A 14397-nucleotide genomic window follows, 5' to 3' on the forward strand; every position below is an offset into this window, starting at 1 on the left:
ACACACACACACACACACACACACACACACACACACACACACACACAAGTCCTAACTGCTAAGAAGCTAAAATGAGAGATTTAAATACCTTTGCTTGGATGAGCAAACATGTGGGGGCTACTGACTTGCTGGGTTTAAGCTCCTGCCTCATGTAGCTGCTTGATTTAACAGAAAGCCAGAGACTTCTAGGGGAAACCATGGACACGCCCATGCAGCATGGTGACCACAGCTGCTTCAGGAGCAATAAAAAAAGAGGACAGAAGAGATAAAAGCAAGAGCAAAGTACACCTAAGAATCTCCACTGCAGTTACCGGTCACAAATGTGTTCCGGCTGGGCTTATCTTGTTTGCTTTGTGGGAAGCACTGCCAACGATCCCTGTGAAATGTTGTGATTTTGGAACGGTTTCATTTTCGTTCAACCATTTGAAAAACAGCTCCACAACAGAACCAGCCTGACCAACCAGAGTAGACACAGCACATGGCATTACAACCAGTCGTTATATTTCCTACAGCTCTGCAGTAACGTCTGCCAGTCTGCTCCATATGAACCTCACTGCCTCAGAATTAAAGTGGTAACCCACAAGCCTCTCAGCTTTGTTTAGTTTCCCCTCTCTTTGGTGCACAGCTCTCTCTGCCGTGTGTCTGCAATGAGGCTTTATGGGAAAGCAAGAAAGAGTGCACACTCGGGCCTACTTTTGTCCTCACACAGGGAAATTCCAAATATGCAGACTCCACTTACTTTTCATTATTAAGGTATTCACACAGAGAAGTCTTGTGTTTTTACCACAAATATATGAAACCCCAATTTCTTATCTAGTTGCTGATATATAATATAATACAGACGTTCATCCTACATTTATACAATGTGGGTGTGCATGTTTTGTGCATATGTTTCACAGTGAAGGTACCGGCAATGTCACCTGGGCTGTTAATGACAATAATGTAAAGCTGTCACACTGTAATTAGAAAGATAAATTGTGAATGACTTTTTACGTTTGTGTGTTGTTTCTTTGTGTTTAAATGAATAAATACACATGAAGAGAAACGATCTGTTATTGTCTGTTAATTAATAGATCAGACTCCTTCTGTTATTGGGGTCAGTTTAAAAATGAATTATCCAGGTATGCAAAGCATTCATCTGACAATTAAAAATATGATGTTCCACCTTTACATTAGTCTGGCAGTCCAACAGTAAAATAAATCATGGAAAACCTTTCATCCAAATCATAATGCAAGGGTCTAACGATCAAAAGTAGACATCTTTGATGTCAGTTTATGTTTGGCGGTCAGTGCCAAACTATTAAAGGATGTCGAAGTTTGTCAACATTGTGTTTTACCTCCAAAACCCCAAAATATCCATTCACCAAAATCAAGACTAAATTGTATTGAAGTGACTCACAGTTTTCATTTTATTTTTGCACTGCGTTTGTGAAAACAACAACAACAACCTGTATCTCTAGTTCCTACTACAATCGTTTGAACACTATCAGGGTGAAATAATAAATTAAGGGAGTGAATTTTTAATTTTTTTTGCCAATTTTTCATAATTTTTAGCTACAGACGACAAGTGCTAATTACAGTTTGATGAATCTCAAACTGCCAACATAATGCAAAGCGGCTTTGTTGCTGTATTATGGAAACCTGCGTGTGTTGTGCTAACCTAAATGTTAGCCCCCGCAAGACCTGTAAACAGACTATGATGTGTAATCAGTGGAGATATCAGTCAGACGCAATATGTTCTTGGGCTTTAACTATTTCAAAGTCCATACAAGAACCAAAATGTAAAATGTAAACGTTAATAACGTTTTCAAATCAAAGCTGCTCCATCATTCGTGGCCTCTGTCCTGTTCCTTTATTGACTGCAGTACCACAGCCCTATCTTTCTCTCCATCTGTGGTGTTAAATAAACCTGCTTCCTTACATCACATCTCAGATGGTTTGGTGTCATGGTCATCCGTTCAACATGGATCACCGTTTTCCTCCATTTAGCAAAACAATAGGCCTTTTTTTTATAGCTGTAGTTTCCCACTCTGAGTGTTTAAATCGACTGCCGTGGGATTGAGGTCAGTGTCAACCACACACCTGTCATGGGAGTTATGGGGGCACCACTGGTGGTGTGACTACGGCTTCTTTGATGAGACAAAACAATATTCAAATAAATTGTTGCTTTGAAAGATACAAAAACCCAACATATTTGTGTGTGAGAGTTACCATGCAATGACTGATTTGCATGTTGCAGTTTTTTTCTGAAGAAGGGGCTCTGGGAGATAGAAAGGTGTAGGTGTATATGCAAACATGTGGTGCATACATGTGGGGAGGTGGGTGTATGTAGAGGTACTGCAGGTATGGGAACAGGTGGGTATAGAAACTACTCAGGTTTCTCATTGTTATTTAAGGACTGCATTTGTACAGTATAATGATAATTTATGCCCATTTGTGTTTATTTGTGCATGGTAGAATTGACTATTTAGGCATTTAACTGAAACTTGATGAACTATAGTTTATAACGATGACCTTGTTGTCTGTGCTGCAGGAGGATTGGGATGGATTGCTTTTCATTCACGTTGACTTCTACAATTCCTCCTGTTTGCTGGTTGCAACAGTAGTGTATTCAATAGGGCTTAATTGTTAGCTCAACCTATTTTAACCCAAACCAGGATCATTTATTGAACCTAACCATGTAGTGTTGTTGCCTAAACCCTAAACATAATTGAAAATGCAGTTATGAAAAGGCAAAAGTGCCACAAGCAGTTAAAACACTGAAATGAAACATATTTTTAAGTAAACATCAATGTTTAACGTATTTGTGGTTTGCAGAAATTTGTGGGTTTGGAAATTTGGTTGCTGCAGCAGCAAAAGCACAGCAATTCAATAAATAGAGAAAGTAACAACACCATTTAGTGCACATCAATTTACTGTATGCAGGCTGAACAAAACACTACAACAAACCCTTTGAATAAACCCACTGTGCATCCTCAGCTGGACCTGAAAACGCAGCGTCGACACTTTTTTCTTACAGCACATATATTTATGTATAATGATGCTGTAGCTTCCAGTTCTAACCTTTAAACACCACAGGGATCAATACTTGGACCACTTTTGTTCTGTGCGTGTACATGTTGCTTCTTTGTCACATCTTGAGAAAATGTTACATAGATTATCATTTCTATGCTGACGACACACAAATCTATCTTCCTGTAACGGCAAATGACTCCTTGCAACAGCTTGTCAGAAGTCCATCACTCCAATTTAATTCATATTTGAATGCTCAGAAGATTAAAATGTTGGTCTGGCCCACATACAACATGTTTTATGGATGTTTGCCATTCATTTCTATAGCTGAACAATTTGTCATAGCTGCACGGTCAAGACTGTTTTTGATCCATCTTGATGACACATTATTTAACTGTTCTTATATTTAACAAAAAAGAAGCTCCCACTCTAATTCTGTCCACTCTTTAAAACTAGATTAAGTTTAAGAAAGACAAATTGAGAATTGAATGGGAAGGTAAATATATTGTAGGCATCATTTTGCCGCTTTGAACAAACATCAACATTCAAAGATGGAAAAATTGTTGCACGGTTTTAAAATCACCTTCAGTTTTTAAATATTTTTACACAGCTGGATGGGATGACATCTGCATCAGTTTAACAAGTGGCTTTCAAATTTCAAAGGTGTATTTAGTGCCAACATAGTTGTCTGAAGGACATTTCTGTGAGGGGGGCAGGTTGATATATGTATTTGCGTGTGGTTGAGTGTGAGTGTTTCCATGTACACAGGAAGACATACGCATCAAAATAACCGCAGCACAGTTGACTTCCCCCGTACTCGCACACTATGCAAAAATGTCTGCTGTGTCAGATTCTGACCACTGAGGCCTTTATCAATCTGTCCATCCGTCCATCTTTTTATAGAAGAGTATGTCAATTCATGCATGTGCATATACAGTATGTTTTCCAAAATACAAAAAATACAAAACTTTACAGAGTGATAGTGTAGTTACAACGACAGATAAAATATGTAGAGCAGCATAATTAAGGTCAATTTGTTGTGATACATGCATCTTATGTACAGTCTATGGTAACAAAGTAATTGTTGTTTAACTAAAATCACAAAGATTTCAACTTCTAATAGCAACTGCTGAAGGGCAACAATGTGTCTTGTAATGTGGGAAGTAAACATCATGATCAAGCTTTATTTTTTACCAATGAAAGAAATGAGAGATTGCATTGAGGCACACCAGCAAGTGGAACAGAGGCTGGACAGGAAGGGACATCAGGACTTGGCGTCTCTATTTGAATCACTGAAACAAATCGGATATGTAGGTCATGATTCAGAGATCTGGAACCAGGCTTGTTGTATGCAAAACATGTCTTGTTAAGTTCAGCCTAGAATGCAAGGTGCCGTCACCTGGAACAAGACCGAGAACCAGCTGTTCAGGTTGATTCGGTTGTTTGGTTCGCCTCAGAGTTTAATTGTCAGCTTTCACACCAGCCTAAATGAACGTCCCCAAGCAGAAAAATGCACCATCTTGAAAATGCCACACCACTACGTATATATGCTCTCCTCTCCATGTTTTACTGTTTGTCTTTCTCTTAAGACTCTTGCGGTCTAACAATGATCTTTCACTTTTGACATGCTCGCTAACAACCGCTGCAAACATTACAAGCGGAACCACCAGTGGCCTCTTCAGACAATAAACGCTATTCTGCGCTGGCCTTCCCAACACCTGAATATAAACTTGTTCTAAACCCACAACTCATTTACACTACTGATGTGACTGAACTATATAATGCATTTGACAACTATACTTTATAATCATTTAACCCAACCAATGTTGCGTATTGCTCCTTTAATTGACGTATGATGCATTCAGGAAAAAAACCCTGAGCATTCTGGGATTCCAAAGAAGCTGCATAAAAAGAAATGTGTGTGCGTGATTCGTGTTTAGAAGTTTTAAGCATCACAGCAAGAATAAGAGTTTTAGTAGTTTGAGTTGTTGTTTCAGTGTTTCCTTGCATAAAACCACATCAGCACGAGCATTCTGGGATTCCAAAGAAGCTGCATAAAAATAAATGTGTGTGCGTGTCAGTGCATAGAGCCAGTGTGTCTTTGCGTGTGTACGTGCGTACTGTATGTGTGTGTGTGTGTGTGTGTGTGTGTGTTAAAAAGGATGTTGCTGTTTCCCCCGTAATGACAGCAACAAGCGGCCGTCCCACGTCGTCACATCGCCGCTCCTCCTCCCACGCTTCTCGCAGAGAGGAACACACAGTGCTATTATTATCACTGACAGGAAACATGCTGAACCACACCAGCGAACACCGACTCTCACTCGGTGTCTTTGTCTCTCGGTCTCTGACTCATCTCTTCCTTTCTGTTGTTTGGCTGATGCCCTTCCAGCTCTCTTTCTCTCCGTCTTTCTGCCTCTGTGACTTTCTGTTTATCAGAAAGCTTATCTCCCCCTTTGTCTTGGTATCTCTCTTAATGCATTCTGTCTGTCAATGTTTTGTCGGCGGTCTTGTTTCTGTTACTGTAACTCAAAATGCCCCTCGCTGTACTTCCTTGTTGATTGTTGAGGGTTAGAGATATCCGCCTGTGAGGCTTCTGCTGCCACCTGAATATATCCATCTGTCCATTCATCCACCTTCTGTGTCCTTCAGCTGAAAGGCGACAGTACCACCTCAATACAATGCAGGCTAATTCAATTTGTTTGTGGTGAACAAAGCATAAAACTGAAAAAAAGGATACATTTGAAAGGCTCAACACCAAGCTAAAAGGTTGAAATAACTTTTTTCTCATTTACTAACCAACTGAGCACCATTCCACTCACTCCTCCCTTTCCAAGCTAGTCCCTTTTCGGCAAAATTCCCCATTTTGAACATTTTATATCTAAAATAGGTCACCTCAGTGATTTGTGCATCATTCTTTCACTTTATATGCATTTTGGTATTTTCAATTTCATAGCATAATAGATGCGAGCTTTGAGGTAACCTATTGTGACCTGTAGCCTTTTGGGAAGTTGTTTGTTTGGTGTTTGTACAGTGTAATACACAAATGTTTCAAATATCCCTTATTTTCATAATGCAATTGCTACCTCAGTCCCCAGCAGGAGAACTTTCTTTGACACTTGTACTGGGGTAATAGTAAATATTATCAGTGCGCAGTCACATATGTTAATATGAAAATGACAAGAATTAAAAACCAGATGTAGATTCTGTCTGCCTTTAAAGTTGATAAAGATTATAAGTGCAGATATTTGTGTTTTTCTTATTCTAAAATAAAGTTGAATAGTTTAGAAAAGCAGTAATATGTTGTTGTTTTTTCAGTAAGGAGAGAATAGGACTCCTTCATCACTAGGAGCATACTCTGTGAGGGTGAAATATTTTATTTTATACTTTCTATGCTTAAATTGGTGCAAAAAAAGAAGAATAGAAACATGGCGGTGAAACACGGAGGACTCCATGAAGAGGACCTGCTCTCTATGGGTGCTCATTCGAAGCTAACGAAAACAGTTTTGTTCTTCATGATATGTAACACATCCGATAGTAAACTCTTATTCCAGCTCGTCATTAATGTGGTGGACAGGATTTCTGCAGGTCTAAATGCTTCAATTCCATAAAGTCATACATTTGTCTTGCATGAGCCCATGATTTCAACATCAGTAATACATCAGATTCATGTTTAGAAGTTGTAAGCATCACAGCAAGAATAATCCTTCTTAATAGTGATTTTCTTTCCACTGATTAACAGAATAAAAATGTGAAAAAGGGTATTTAGTAGAGTTTTGGTAGTTTGAGTTGTTGTTTCAGTGTTTCCTTGCATAAAAACCACACCAACCTATTGTTAGTGTATTAGCGACCTTTGCCCCAGGTGGGATTTAATGCCACATTCAGTTTTTGTCTCACTTCCTTCAGCACTTCTGACTATAAGATTAGGCTGATGGAGGAAACTTAGTTCCGCTCACACTACATGAACTTTACACTTGAAGAAAGTTTAGTTCACACTGGCAACATGACAAAAGTATGTGAAGTTATGGCCTTTAGGTGGATCATATAATGCTTTTGAAACAATACATTTTGAGTAACAATCATTCAACCCACATGATTTGTTTGACCAGGTTACTGAGGCCTCTGGGAGCTGTGAAGAGGAGGATGCTGCCCTCTGGTGGCTAATGGGGTATAAGGCCCAAAAGAATAACATTTTCCCATGAACAGCAAATGAAAATATCAACGTAGAACAAACAAATAGCCTCATCTAGTGGCAAATTACATGAACTCCACACTAGCTATAATTACACAACTTCAACACTTCTTCATACAGACTACTCTGTCAAATGATTCACTCAGACAATTTAGACAGGGATGACAATATGTACTTTGTATACAAATGCTAGAGGAAGACCTCAACACGCACACGGCTTTCAAATGTTTTTTTAAATTTCCAGATCACTTCAAAAACCCAGTTCCAGTTTTGTGCAAAACCCAAAATTGAACAGAGCTTCAGAACGGTCTGATGAAAGAATATAAGCTGGAATAGTACAATGTTCAATTACAACAACAGCAGTGATGAAAATGAAGTATAACAATAGTATTGTACACAGAGCGGACTAGAATCCCAATGCACGACACAGAGACTGTCAGGAAGAGTTAATGTTTGTTACCTTTATACAGCAGGACTAACTTGGGAAATGAGCAGCAGGTGAGTAGTGGGCGGGAATATCAGGTGAGAAAGGGGTTACTGCAGGTCAACAGGGAGAGGCGGGACCTGGGATGACATGGAGAGTTAGCATGGCAAAGAAACACCCCAATAAGTGTCAGATTATAAAATAATTACTTTAGAGATAATTTGTGAAATTTGTTTCACTTTTAATGCAAACATACTGAAGCCGCTCAGCACATGAAATGTGTCAAATGAGATCCATCCACCTCTCCCTTTTTCAACCTCACTGTTTGGTCCCTCTCTCTCTCTCTCTCTCTCTCTCTCTCTCTCTCTCTCCTCGTATCTTCTCAAGCTCTTAAAAAAAGATTTTTACAAGCTTTGCTAAAACTCAGGAAATTGAACAAAGCCCAACTAGAAAGCCACCAGTGATTAAAATGGTAGCTTTGTGGAGCCAGTACAGCATCAAATAAAATAGGGAAAACCCAATAAAACTCAACAAAAGACAGTGTTTCCTCTCATGAAACTTTCACACGCTGAGTTTGTCCTGTAAACAGTATTACAGTGTGACCTGTCTAGTGTTAAGCAGGAAGCGAATCTCTGAAAAGCTCTCACTCTGCACTGCATGGCGCAGTTAATAATATAAAAGTCATAATTGTCAATTAAATGGATTAATGTGATGGAAAGTAGAGAAATTGACTAATAACTGATTTAGGTAACTTGTTTGCACACGATCTAATTTTCCTTCTCTGTAACTTAGTTGATGTGTTTTTTTAAGACCAGATCTTAAACATTCAAACATAACAGCTGTAGATAAACTTCACCTCAACCTACATCAAGCGTGAAGTTTCATCGTTGTCCTAAAGCCAGAATACCACACATACAGTAGTAGGTGGCAGATGTGCGGGGCCTCCACCCAAACCCTCCTCTGGCTGCTCACAGGACCAGACTCAGACCTGACATTACAGAGAGTATATTTAGCTCTCTGTCTGTGGAATACTCTCATGTCAACCCCTGCATGGAGCACCGAGGGACCTCTGCATGGTTCCTCCAGAGGAAAGTCTCACACTGGACTTCTACACACAAGTATCTCTGCATTAACTCAGTCTGTAAATTATGAATGCAATATTAGTCCAACACTAACATGTAAAGATACAATGTAAACTTACGTCAACAAATAATTTTGTGAGTTAAATAATATTATGTAGTGTAAAAATATACAAAGTCTTATACTTCAATCAGTTGTCAAAAGAAGCAAAAGAAGCCTTTTATCCCTAACTTTAACCCACGACCCGCCCAACTCTGCCTCTGATTGGCTCACACTGATATTCTTACCCTAACTCTAACCAGAGCTATCTCACTCCTCATGTCTGAACCTAACCCAAGTACTAGCCAAGGGCTTTGGGCGCAATGGGACATTTTTCCTGCTATTGGGGGTTTCAGAATAATGGGTTGCCGGAACAATGGCATGGCTTCAACACTAGGGGCCAAAGCCACCAAGCTGAGGCTAACGTTCACCATGTAACTACAATAGCTAGTGCAGACAATGGGAATCAGTGATATATGCTACTTACTATAAATGTCATATTGCTGTAGCATCAACGTATAAACTCTTGGCAAGTTAATGCCAGCAAAGTTAGCAAATCATAATGAATGAAAATCCCATAAACCTACGAAACATTTAGATCATTGTCCTGGATGAATCACGTAGACAGCGGCATGTATTTGTGATGAAAAGTTGATTTATTTCTAAATGTTCATTCTCTTATTACTGTGCTCTCTTTTCCTCTCTAAATTGTATTTTTACTGCCTGCAAAGAGTCATACGTCCACAAAATGACTTGTGGAGTTTAAAATAGACTTGTGTGGGAAAGTCATTTTAGCAGCACTCTTTAGTGCCGTTACTCACATAATGATGACATTCAAAATCATGTTATTACCTTTGATTTTGTGAAAATAACATTTTGTGCAAAAACATTAAGTGACATCTTTAAAAAAATGTTTATATAGTGAAGTATTTTTGGGAGGAAACTCTTCCCCCGAGTCTGACCTCAACCTCTGCTGACGACACAGAGGATCTGAACCGCCCACTCGCATAAACAAAAGGTGAGGATTCCAATTAATGCAAAATATGTCATCATCTGTGCAGGCCAGACATGGTGAAAATAGACCGGCCACTGTCTGTTCCTTCTCTCAATGTTTTCCTGTCTTGCTTCAATCGTCCTTTGCTTCTCCCACATCCCCCCCCCCCCCCCTTCACTCTTTCTCCTTCTCATACTGTTGATTCTCTCAGTTTCAGATGAAGTGGAAAAGTTGACTTTGTTTTTGTTCACTAATGCCCACTTTGCTGACCTGTCCTGCTGCCAGGTTTCAGATTTTGGAAGACGGCAAAACAATCTAACTTTAGCTCAGTGTGATGGGCTGTGTGTCTTTTCTTCTAGTGCTCATACCAGTGAGATTAGTTTTAGCTGTCACATAACATATGCATTATTTCACCACAATCAAACCTGTAGTTATTTCTCAGCAAAAAACCCAAGACTGTAAAACTGTCAGTTACGCTTACATGTATGTGAGTCTGTAAAAGCTCACTACACTAGAGTGCGGCTCAGGGCGCATTTTTCTGTTCAATCCCAAACCGAGTCTGAGAGTAGCAACCGAGCCAGACCTGAACCCGACAGGCTTTCTGTTTTTTATGTATACGACCCAAGGCTGACACAGTTATTTATAGTAATGGGTAAAAATAACACCCGAACAACATCTGTGCAGCTTCATCCTGCACTGCAAAACTGATCTGGTGGAAATTGCAGTGTACCATAGATGCACAGACAACAATCCCTGGATTACTTTTGATACTGATGACTAATATTCAATTTTACAGAGCGTTTTTTCTGTATGATTTTGGAGATTAATGGACATTTTTTTTCATCACCTCAGTCTATATGTTTAAACTCACAGAGTAAGGCTATTGTAGGTCAGTAGCTCCAGGGAACCACAGATCCAGAAGAGTGCCCATGTAAGGTCAATTCCTCCCCCAGAAACAGGGCCTCCTGGCTGGGCTCGCCGACTGGGAGTGCCAGCGTCCTCTGCCTGGTGGTCTGTAATTACAGAAGGTTGGTCCAATGAGGGCCGGAGTCTCAGAGAGCCACGTTAGTGTTAGTTCAGATGTAGAGGAAGTTCCTCCAAACACGTCTCAAATTAGAGCTGAGACACACGTGTGTAAACATGTAATCACATGTTCACACATGCACATGTGCACATACATGTACATGTGTGTACATGGGCATGATGTGGGGGAGTGTATTTACTGGGCATTTCCTGTATCACAAAGCTGGCTCACTTTTAACCAGGTTAAATCAACCATGGAAACCAATGTGGACTTGGGATCAGATCAAAACCTGCCAACAGCCCGACCACTGACCAATCCGATCATTGGATAAACCATGTCATCCTTCAAACAGGATCCTGGCAGGTACAAGAGTACTGAATTTACAATAAAGTGACAAGAGCAATATTGTATGTGTCAGTATAATAATGTTGTAGTTCCAGGCTTTTCAATTCCACTCTGGTTTAAAACTGAGTTTCACACAATTGGAATAAGAGTTAACGACAATGGATACATCATGGTGATTGAAGCAACATTTTAATTGAGCAAAGATAATTATCATTGAAGAACAGAACATACATTTGTGACAAAACTGGTGAGATACAATGAAAAGAGAAGAGATACAATGTAAAGAAATCCCATCTTTTCTCCTTTTGTTACAGGTACCGACTGGTACCAAATAGACAGTTTCTGCAAACAGGACAAATAAATGAGACAGGGCAGCTTCCCTGCTGTTCGTTTAGCCTCGCTCAGCAGAATTCCTGTATTCACCATATGCAAAACCAATCTATTTGACATCATTTACATTTTTATACTGTATCTCTTGTGAAAAAGACCTCCAAAAAATAACACAATCAAACGTGTTGTCTATTTCCACATTTCAACACTAAGTCTACTTATTGAGTAGAGTTTTGTTGGCTCAGTTAATTCAACTTAGTCTTTTGCTCAAAGTTTGTTAATCTACCTAAACATTTTTTTTACAACAGTTACACAATAGCAGAATATTACAACCGAAATGTTCATGAAGCCAAAAATAACACTCTCAATGGACATGACGTTGATATTAAAAACAGAGCTTAAAAAAGTGCCATCTTTACAAACATGGCACACCGGAAAATCAATCTACTCACTTACAAACACCCACATTAATATATCCTTACAGAAATGTATTTATTGCGAACTCAGCTACTAAAACAATTATGTTTATTTCGAAAGACTTATTTAATTTGGATTACTTCTTCACCCAAACATGACAAATGAATGAGACACGGGCTGCGATCGAAAAGTCCTTTAAGGTTCAAAACCTTCCTTGACCTCATGACATTTTCCATCAAGATTAAGGAAAAGTAGTTCGGAAAAGGAGATCATTTTTGGACTTTGACCGCAGTTAGGGCAACTTCACTCCTGTTTGTTTAGCCTCGCTCAGCAGAATTAGAAAAACAATGGTATCGCCACGTTAAGGGCGTAAATCTAAAACTCACCTGTCGTAAAGCCTGCCTAAAGCAAAGTAAAGCGCCACCCTCCCCCTACTGGCTACAGGCTGGGATGTACATAACATTATGCATGTAGCAAACAAAATACATTACCAGACACGTGACAACACATTGGTGGGCGTCACATTTACCTTTTATTGGTAGAAATGTGCCGACTGGTCTACGAAGGCACAGTTCAGCACTCTAGTGGTCAGTGGTAAATGACAAAGCATGTGTGAACCTCACTGATGCATTTACAGCAGGTCTGAAAATGTATAAAACTCCGAAACCATGGGACAGTACAGAGACCAGTCTGGGGTAAATGGGGTTACAGCTGAGTCAGTCTCGGCTGTATCTACAGTCATTTCCCAGAACAGCTGGCTTTACAGTAGACATGGGTGGGTTCATTACTGTAAGTTGGGTGGGGTGGTTTAATCTAGTCTGAACCCTGCACGAAACAAGTGACACTTGTTATTAGAGATTTATTGTTGGATTTTTTTCTTAGTACAGATATTCTGCTATCTAAGTCAGCTGATAAGTAAAAATAATTTAAATAATAAATATAAATTATTTATTTCAGGTATTTTATGATTAGTGCCTCCTCTACATTGTTAGTCCACAGAACAAGTTTATTTTTCAACTGCAAAGTGTCTTGTTTAGTAGGCTACTGCCATGTTAGCTCATCTGTGAGGGTGTACAAAGGGACAGCTGTGCTTTGAGCTAAATGCTAACATCAGCATGCTAACATGTTGACCTAAATAGCCTACTATTAAGCCACCAAACTAATCAAAAAAACCCTGCTAAAGGCAGGATGAGTAGCATAGTGTCAAATACAACATGGGCCCTCTTCCCCGGCTCAATTACATCAGAAACATACACCCCCTGACCGCAGATTCACTCTCATTTTGCCATGATCTTTATCCCTGTGGCGTTTCGCCTCGCTATATTTGTGTTTTTTTCTGGCCCTGTGGCCGCCCTTTTTGTAGTTTATTCTTGTATGCATACTTACGATCTGGCAATTGGCACCTCCAAAAACTGAGACCGCAAATTCTTTTCTCCTTCCGTCTACTTCTTTGCGCCTCTTTGTCTGCAGATACCAAATAATTTATCAATTTTGCAGAATTGAATCCCACAGAGGCTTTTCCTCCTCTTGAAGTAACAGTCTGTCTGATTTCCTGTGCTTCCGCTGCCATGGTTTACGTCAGTTTTATCGCGGTTAGCCGTACATATTTTCACCAACCTGAAAGCCGTTTGGCAGCACAGGATGTTTGCTGGACCGGTCTCATGAGTGACTGAAAACATGAGGTTTATGTGAGGTCGCTTGCAGGTCCAGAGGCAATGGCTCCTTTACTTCCTGCATTATTTTAGAATGATGCACACACATACAAGTGTAGGGAGGCCCTCTGTGGTCACAACACAAATTCTTGAGGCCACATTGAGCTACGCTGGACCTCTGGTGTTCTTCTACGCCTTCATGAGATGCCGTGATTATGGCTGCTGCGTTTCCTTTCAGTGGACAGTGCAAAAGTGCCGACACTCAACCTAACTGTACTATGGTATGGAGCCCACAAAACCACAAAGCATATTTTTATTTATACATCAAGACCATGATTTCCTGTTCCGAATGAGTGCAATGCTGCTTTGTCTGCAAGAGCTGTAGTGACAACTGGCAGAGTGAGGAGCCGTTACACAAGTTGTATGGGAGCCAGGCAGCAACCCCCGGTTCTGAAAAGTGAAGCCAATGCAGAAGTACCATAAACTTGCATTCTTTCTAATAGCTATTAGGGGGCGACTCTTCTGGTTGCAGAAATAAGTCAGATTCTATAGAAGTCTTTGAGAAAATTACCCTATTTCTCCCTTGATTTATTATCTCAGTAAACATTGTAAACATTTAGAGTAAAACAGACCATAAAGCAGGGTATGATTTAGGGCATGGCTACCTTGTGAGTGACAGGTAACATTTTGATCGCCTACAAATGTCTTATTCTGGTTCCAAAAAACCAAGATGGCGACAGATGAAATGCCCAAATTGAGGCTTCTAAACCGTAGTCCACAAACCAATGGGTGAAGTCCTGACTATGTCCACTACTTATTTACAGTCTATGCTAACAGCCTGGTATAAATGTATTCATTTTCACTGGAGGTTAATAACCCAATATCTGTAAA

Source organism: Anarrhichthys ocellatus, unplaced genomic scaffold (assembly GCF_004355925.1).
Source record: "Anarrhichthys ocellatus isolate YVR2014 unplaced genomic scaffold, GSC_Weel_1.0 scaffold16, whole genome shotgun sequence".
NCBI classification, from domain to species: Eukaryota; Metazoa; Chordata; class Actinopteri; order Perciformes; family Anarhichadidae; genus Anarrhichthys; species Anarrhichthys ocellatus.